This window comes from Bos indicus, chromosome 2 (genome assembly GCF_029378745.1).
Source record: "Bos indicus isolate NIAB-ARS_2022 breed Sahiwal x Tharparkar chromosome 2, NIAB-ARS_B.indTharparkar_mat_pri_1.0, whole genome shotgun sequence".
NCBI lineage: Eukaryota > Metazoa > Chordata > Mammalia > Artiodactyla > Bovidae > Bos > Bos indicus.
Genome location: NC_091761.1, coordinates 23,213,744 through 23,220,406, shown reverse-complemented (window position 1 = coordinate 23,220,406; position 6,663 = coordinate 23,213,744). Strand labels below are relative to the sequence as shown.

The 6,663-nt window shown below is 43.5% G+C and overlaps 1 pseudogene; it reads left to right on the top strand.

Moving 5' to 3' along the window:
- Positions 1–568: 568 nt before the first annotated feature.
- Positions 569–914, top strand: LOC109576382 (ubiquitin-like protein 5 pseudogene; annotated as a pseudogene).
- Positions 915–6,663: the final 5,749 nt, after the last annotated feature.

Here is a 6,663-nt window from a genome sequence, read left to right as displayed (position 1 = left end):
TTGTAGTAGCAAAGGATAAAGCTCATGACATTGCGTAGAATTTTGTTCACGATAGTTTTATGAAAAAAATGTTAGCACTGGAAATAACTGAATAGAACCACAAAAACTCTCTTCGAATATGTAACATATATAAGAATCTAATGATTCCTTTGATATGACTATGCGTTACTATTAGGAATCTGTTTTCTACTTAGTAAAAATGAGGCCAACAGCCTGACAGGAAATGGGAAAGTACAGTTTATAGAACCTTAGGGAAGAACCTCAGTTGGTACTTCTTGGGCTCATAGAATTCTTTCTCAGACTTGTCCTGATCTAGTCACCACTTAAAATTCCTCAAGCCAACGAAACAACCCCCCTCCAACCTTCTGAATTTTCTTCTTCCCTCCCTTCTTTCCAGACAGCTGGCTCATGGTTGTCCACCTGCAAAACCAATGTAAACCATTAAACTGGATTAGGAGGAAAGACCAGATACTGCAGAGTCTTGTCTCATGTTTTACAATATCCATTTGCATTAACAATAACCCAGATGGCAAGTGGCAAGCTTCCCTTAAGAAGACCATTAGAGTCGTGCGAGGAGGTTGTGGCGTCTGCTGCTTCCAGGCGATTTGAGGGAACCCCTGAAGTCTCGATTCAGTTGCCTCCCAGTCCCCGCTTTGTGTTGCTCCAGCCAGGATGATCGAGGTTGTTTGCAACGACCGTCTGGGGAAGAAGGTGCGCGTTAAGTGCAATACGGATGACACCATCGGGGACCTTAAGAAGCTGATCGCAGCCCAAACTGGCACCCGTTGGAACAAGATCGTATTGAAGAAGTGGTACACGATTTTTAAGGACCATATATCTCTGGGGGACTATGAAATCCACGATGGGATGAACCTGGAGCTTTATTACCAATAGAGCAGAATTCCTTCTTCTTGCCCTTCCCCCTCCTCCCACCCTCACTCCCCACACTAATATGGATGCTTGGTTTTGGAAACTCATGTTAATAAAAACTTAGAGGCTGAAAAAAAAAAAAGAAGAAGAACATTAGCTTCTAGTTTCTAGAATCCTCTGATCAATCATTTATTAGACATAAATGGCTACTGGATTAGTTTTCTAGGGCTACTATAACAAAGTTCCAGAAACTGGGTGGCCTAAACAGCAGCCATTTATTGTCTGGCAGCTCTCCAGGTTAGATGTCCAAAATCAAGCTGCTGGCAGGTTGGTTTCTTCTGGAGGCGGGGAGAGGGGTCTCCATGCCGTCTCCTAGCTTCAGGGATCTGTTGGCTATCTTTGGTGCTCCTTGGCTTATAGACGCCTCACCCCATGCCTGCTTTCGTCTTCACATGCCATTCTGAAGTATATTTGGTGTCCTCCTTTTAACCTGATTAACTCTGCAAAGACCCTATCTCCAAATTCAGTCACATTCTGAGGTGCTGAGTTAGCACCTCTACAGATGAATTTGGGGAGCACGCAACTCAGCCCGTAAGAGCTGCCAAGTGCCAAACACTGTGCTATGAACTTGAAGGGGAAGGGTGGTACCAAGATGAATACGGTATGGCCCCTGACCTCCCCGGCTGGCAATTTAGTGAGAGAGGCGGGTTGATATGCAAACGAAGGCAAATAAAAGAAGGGAATTTATAGCCAACTACAGCCACTGCTGGGCCTGAGGGAGCGGGAAGCCCAGGCCGATTGTTTCTGGGGAGGGAGGCGGGGAGAGCTTGGCCCAGGCTTTGACTCGAATTCCCTCTTTATTCGTGGGCCTGTGGGCGTGTCGTCCCTCACTCCTCCTGGAAGTAGCTGCAGTGGGTACCCTGCTGAGGGGTGGGTAGGGAGGGCAGGGTCCTCGTGCCTCACTGTCAGGTGGGGAGTAAACCCCTGCTCCTGTGACAGGTGGATGGGAGAGCAGAGCCCTGATGTTCCGGGTCAGGAGGAAGGGAGAGCACCCAGCGCAGACAGACACCTGCAGGGATGGGGTATGGGTGCTGTCTTTAGCCCACGTGCGTCAGGGACCCAGAGCTGGGGGCACGGGAGAGGGGTCCCCGCAGTGGCCTCACAGCTGCACAGCCCTTGGGAAAAAGCAGGCCCAGGATGTCTCTTCAGGTGCTTTCCTGTTCTCTAACCTAAATTCTTCCTCCCGAAGACCCTTCCCTGCGGCCCTCTCTTCAGTCGCCCTGAGAAGGCCAGAGAAAATCCAATCAAAGCAACCACACGAGCTTGAGACTAGTATCCTTTATGGACTGTTAGCAAATTTCAAAGATTTATGGTTCAACTGTTCTTTGGAGGATCATTTGAGTTCCTGCTGGAGGGACTGGAACGGGGGGGGGAAATGGAAAAAAGAAAGGCAAGGAAAGAAAGAAGGCGGGGATACCGGAAGAGAGGGGAGGGGGGCAGGGAGAGAAGGGACTTCTATGACAGGAACCCAAACCAGACTCTGAGTTGTTTTGTTTTTTTTCCTACTCAAATCCACCACTTCGCAGAGTTACATCTCTAAAACACTGAGTGATTCCCCACTAAAGGCAATTTGTTACTACTCCCATTACCTCTAAGACAAAATCCAGACCCCTTGGCACATCACACTGAACCTCCCAGCCAGGCTGCGGACTCCTGCCAGCTTCTCAAACTTCCCTCCTCTTCTTTCCTACCCCGACCTCTACCCTGCCTCACAGTGGTAATTCCCATTCCTACGACACACCTTGGAGCTGTGTCCTTGCTGTTCTCTCTGCCTAATCTTCCAAATTTGTTCCTCATTTGAATATGTCACCTTCTTTGCAAAAGCTTTCTCTGAACCCCAGGCAAAAGCAGTCACCAGTCACGCCTCCACCCTCCTCTAAGTTGGCACAGCCTTGTTGCTCATAGTACAATAGAAATAATATTGTATTATAATTATATATTTCTCATCCATCTCCCCAAGGAGACTGGGAACTCCTGCAGGAGGGGATTCTGGCCTGATTCATCTTGGAGGTCCCAGCACCAGCACAGGGCCCAGCCTGTAGCTGATACACAGTCAGCCTTTGCTGAATGAACGCCTATTTGCAAGGCTTAGGAAAGAGAGGGGAAGGCAGAAAGTAATGAGGAAGGTAGACTAGATGAAGGGAAGAAAAAGACAGCAGAGAAGCAGGAGCATTCTGATTCTTCACAGCTCCAAGTTCTCTCATTCATTGGATAATTATCGCCTTACAGGGTTAGCCACTAGGTGCTGCGCCAGGAACTGGGGATGTGCAGATGAAAGATAGAGTGTCTGTCTTCAAGAAGCCACGATTCAGGTGGTGTTGGGGAAGGGGATGCACAAGAAGGAGGTAACAGGTGAAGGGACGACCAATGAGCAGATCAATGTTAAACACACAGCGATGGGCAGGGACAGAGGGCCACCCATCAGGCCTGCAGGAGTGGAGGTGTTCTGACGATTGAATAGGTGTGCTGAGCAAGAGTAATGGATGGAGAACACAGGAACAATATTAAGAAAACTACTGATGGTGGATCTGTAGAGGAGATTTTCTTAAGTTTAGAACCTTTAAGAAATGTATTTATTTGTTTTAGGCAGTGCTCGGGCATGTTGCTGTGCGCAGCTAGTGAGGGCTCTGTCTACTTGCTCCTTGCCGGAGGAAGGGGTAGAGCCCATATCCCCTGCATTGGCAGGCAGATTCTTAAGCACTGGACCACCAGGGAAGTCCAAATTTAGTGCTTTTAATGTTTATTTTTGTATTTGAAGGTAGCCGGACTTTGCACAGTGTTTCTTGAGGTATAGATCTTTTGATTCTCTCTAGAATATGTACAAAGGTAACTGAGATAATTGAGATTGGCCAAGGAATATAGGATCTTGGCTTCCCAGGTGACGCTAGCGATAAAGAACCCGCCTGCCAATGCAGGAGACTGAGCACGAGGAATATTGAATTCAGCCGCCTGGGTGGTTTCTTCAGATTTGACGTTATTCATTTTATCAGTAGGAAAAGATTTGTCTTTTATTGTAGAAACTTTTTTGGGGGGATTCATTTGGGTTTTTGTTAGTGAAGCTGTGAATCACTCATTCCAGCCCAGGGTCTGTCTTCCCTAATGCGTGTTAGACTGGATGCGTGAGTGAAGCTGGGTGCCCATCTGCCCTAGAGCAGCACCAAGGGGTCATGTCATTGCATTTCCTTTAGAAGGGCTGGAGACTTCCAGCTGGCGTGATTTCCTTTTAGGTCCTCTTTTGTTTGACTATAGTCTTTCCCAACACTCTGAGAAGAAGTGCTAAACAGAGGAAAGATAGTATCATTCTTCCTGCATTTTTCCATATGGCTGATAATAAGACATATATCCCTCTCTTACAGGATGTGCATATCAATGTGGTTAATATGAATTTTTTTTCTGTATCCAAATCCCTTTCTTTTCCAGCTTCCTTCTCTTTTTTTCCTTCCTTCCTTCTTTCTTTCTTTCTTTTATTTATTATTTTTTTTAAAGCATTGCCCTTTTCAAAACCAGGGGAGATTCAGCATAGTTCCCGTGCCCCAGTGATCCAATGGTGTCACGTCACTATGGCAATTGCTGCCCAGGGCAGGAATGCAGAGCAGCTGTAATTGTGCAACGCCTTATTGCTGGTGCATGTCAATCAGAACCTATGAATTGAGAAAAATTTGCTCTGTTCATTCTGTTAAATGATGTATCCAATTAAACCTGTTAGAATTCATGATCTTCAGTCAAGGTTAAATGAAAGTAGTTACTCCTGTCAGCTAGGTGATTAAATGCTGCCTACATCAGGCACATTTATGTGCAAAATTAAAATTTTGGTATAAAGCATGAATCTTTATGCATGCCAGTTAATTATCTTGCGGTTCCTCCACTTATTAAATGCCCACTGCATTTCTTCTTAATCATCAGCTTCCTTTCAAAACTTATTTCATACTTCACATTACACCAGATTTCAATGTTTAAATGAAATGCTTTACCAATGAAAACTTCCTCTTTTTGAGGGCTTGGCTCTACTATGCAACTGAAAATAATCATTATTAACATTTTCTCATTATTATGTACAAGTGTTTCTAGAGCCAGTTTGACTGACGCCAAGGCATTCTGAAAGTGATCCTTGTTCAGAATCCACCGAGGCTTGGGTCTAACCTGGGTTCAGCTTCCTGAATGCCTCCTCCCTCAACCATTCCAGGCCGCCACGTGCAGTGCCTCTTGCTGAATGTAGGGTCCTACTTCTTTTTCCTTTCTGATCTACTTTGAGTTCATACAAAATGAGCATAATCATGAATAATGAGTAATCATGAAATGATTACTAAGGTACATCGAAGTACCTTAGAAATTGCTGGGGGTAGGGTGGGGAATACGGCTTCTTCCATTGATGGGGAACACAGGTATACCTGTGGCGGAATCATTTTGATATTTGGCAAAACTAATACAATATTGTAAAGTTTAAAAATAAAATAAAATTATAGAAAAAAAAATAAAAAGAGACCTAACCACTTAAGACCTGGAGAAGGGAATGGCAACCCACTCCAGTGCTCTTGCCTGGAGAATCCCATGGGCAAAGGAGCCTAGCAGGCTACATACAGTCCATGGGGTCGCAGAGAGTCAGACAGGACTGAGTGACTAACATCAACCACTTCATGTCTCAGGCATACACAAATGTTGCCTCTTCTGTTTGGTTTTAAAATGAATGAAAAGTACAAGGTAGAAATAACACAATTCTATAGTGCCTGTGGTTCCTAAATATAACATTACAGGAGCGGTAGGATGCCGCAGAAACACTCTAGCAAATACTTCTCTTAAAAGTGTTTCACACTATAAGTTAAGTGTTTCTACCTTTGGGGACTATTTGTTTACTTTTGCTAGGAAAGACTCAACAATAGTTGCATGGACTTAAAAATTTTGCAACGCACTTTCTTTTACTGATGTTATTAATTTCAGATGTTTATTTCTCTCTTTCTGAGGCAGATGATATCCTTATAAATTTTAAAACTTAAAAATAAACTCCTACTTTTTAATTGATTCACAGTAAATAATACTAATGAAGTCAGTGTTACTGAAATTGATTTCCATTGTATTTAATTCTCTGTGCCATAGTTTCTCAGTCTTTTTCTTTTTTTTTTTAGTAGTCTGATGTTTTTATTGTGTTTTTGCGTAAGTTCTGGCTCACGAAGGATTGGAAATTTTTAAAAAGATTTAAGAAATCTTTTAAAAGGTTCTTCATCGCAGATCGTTTAAGCAGCACTGTTCTAGAATCATTACAAGTCAGCCATACATATACCATGTAACTGTAGGTAGAACCAGTGCAAAATAAAGAACACATTAAAATAAACATTCCAAGTGAAAGCTCAGAAATAAGGTATCTTTAACTTAACAATGCTCAAGTACTTAAATGTTCTTATGAGAAAAGCAGTGGTATGGTCTAAGCATGGGAAGTAAAGTAAGTAAAGTCAAGTCGCTCAGTCGTGTCCGACTCTTTGCGATACCATGGACTATAGCCCACCAGGCTTCTCCATCCATGGGATTTTCCAGGCAAGAATACTGGAGTGGGTTGCCATTTCCTTCTCCATCTCAGTCTTTTCTAAACACAAAGCATTCAAGAATCATAAGAAAAATATCTTTAAAGATGAAAGATATAAGTTCTCAGTTTAGTTGTTGCAAGTATTTAAATAAAAATACTTCCTCTTCTAGAAAGTTATGAAATGTTCTTCTTAAATGAACTTGAAAGGGGCCTATTTC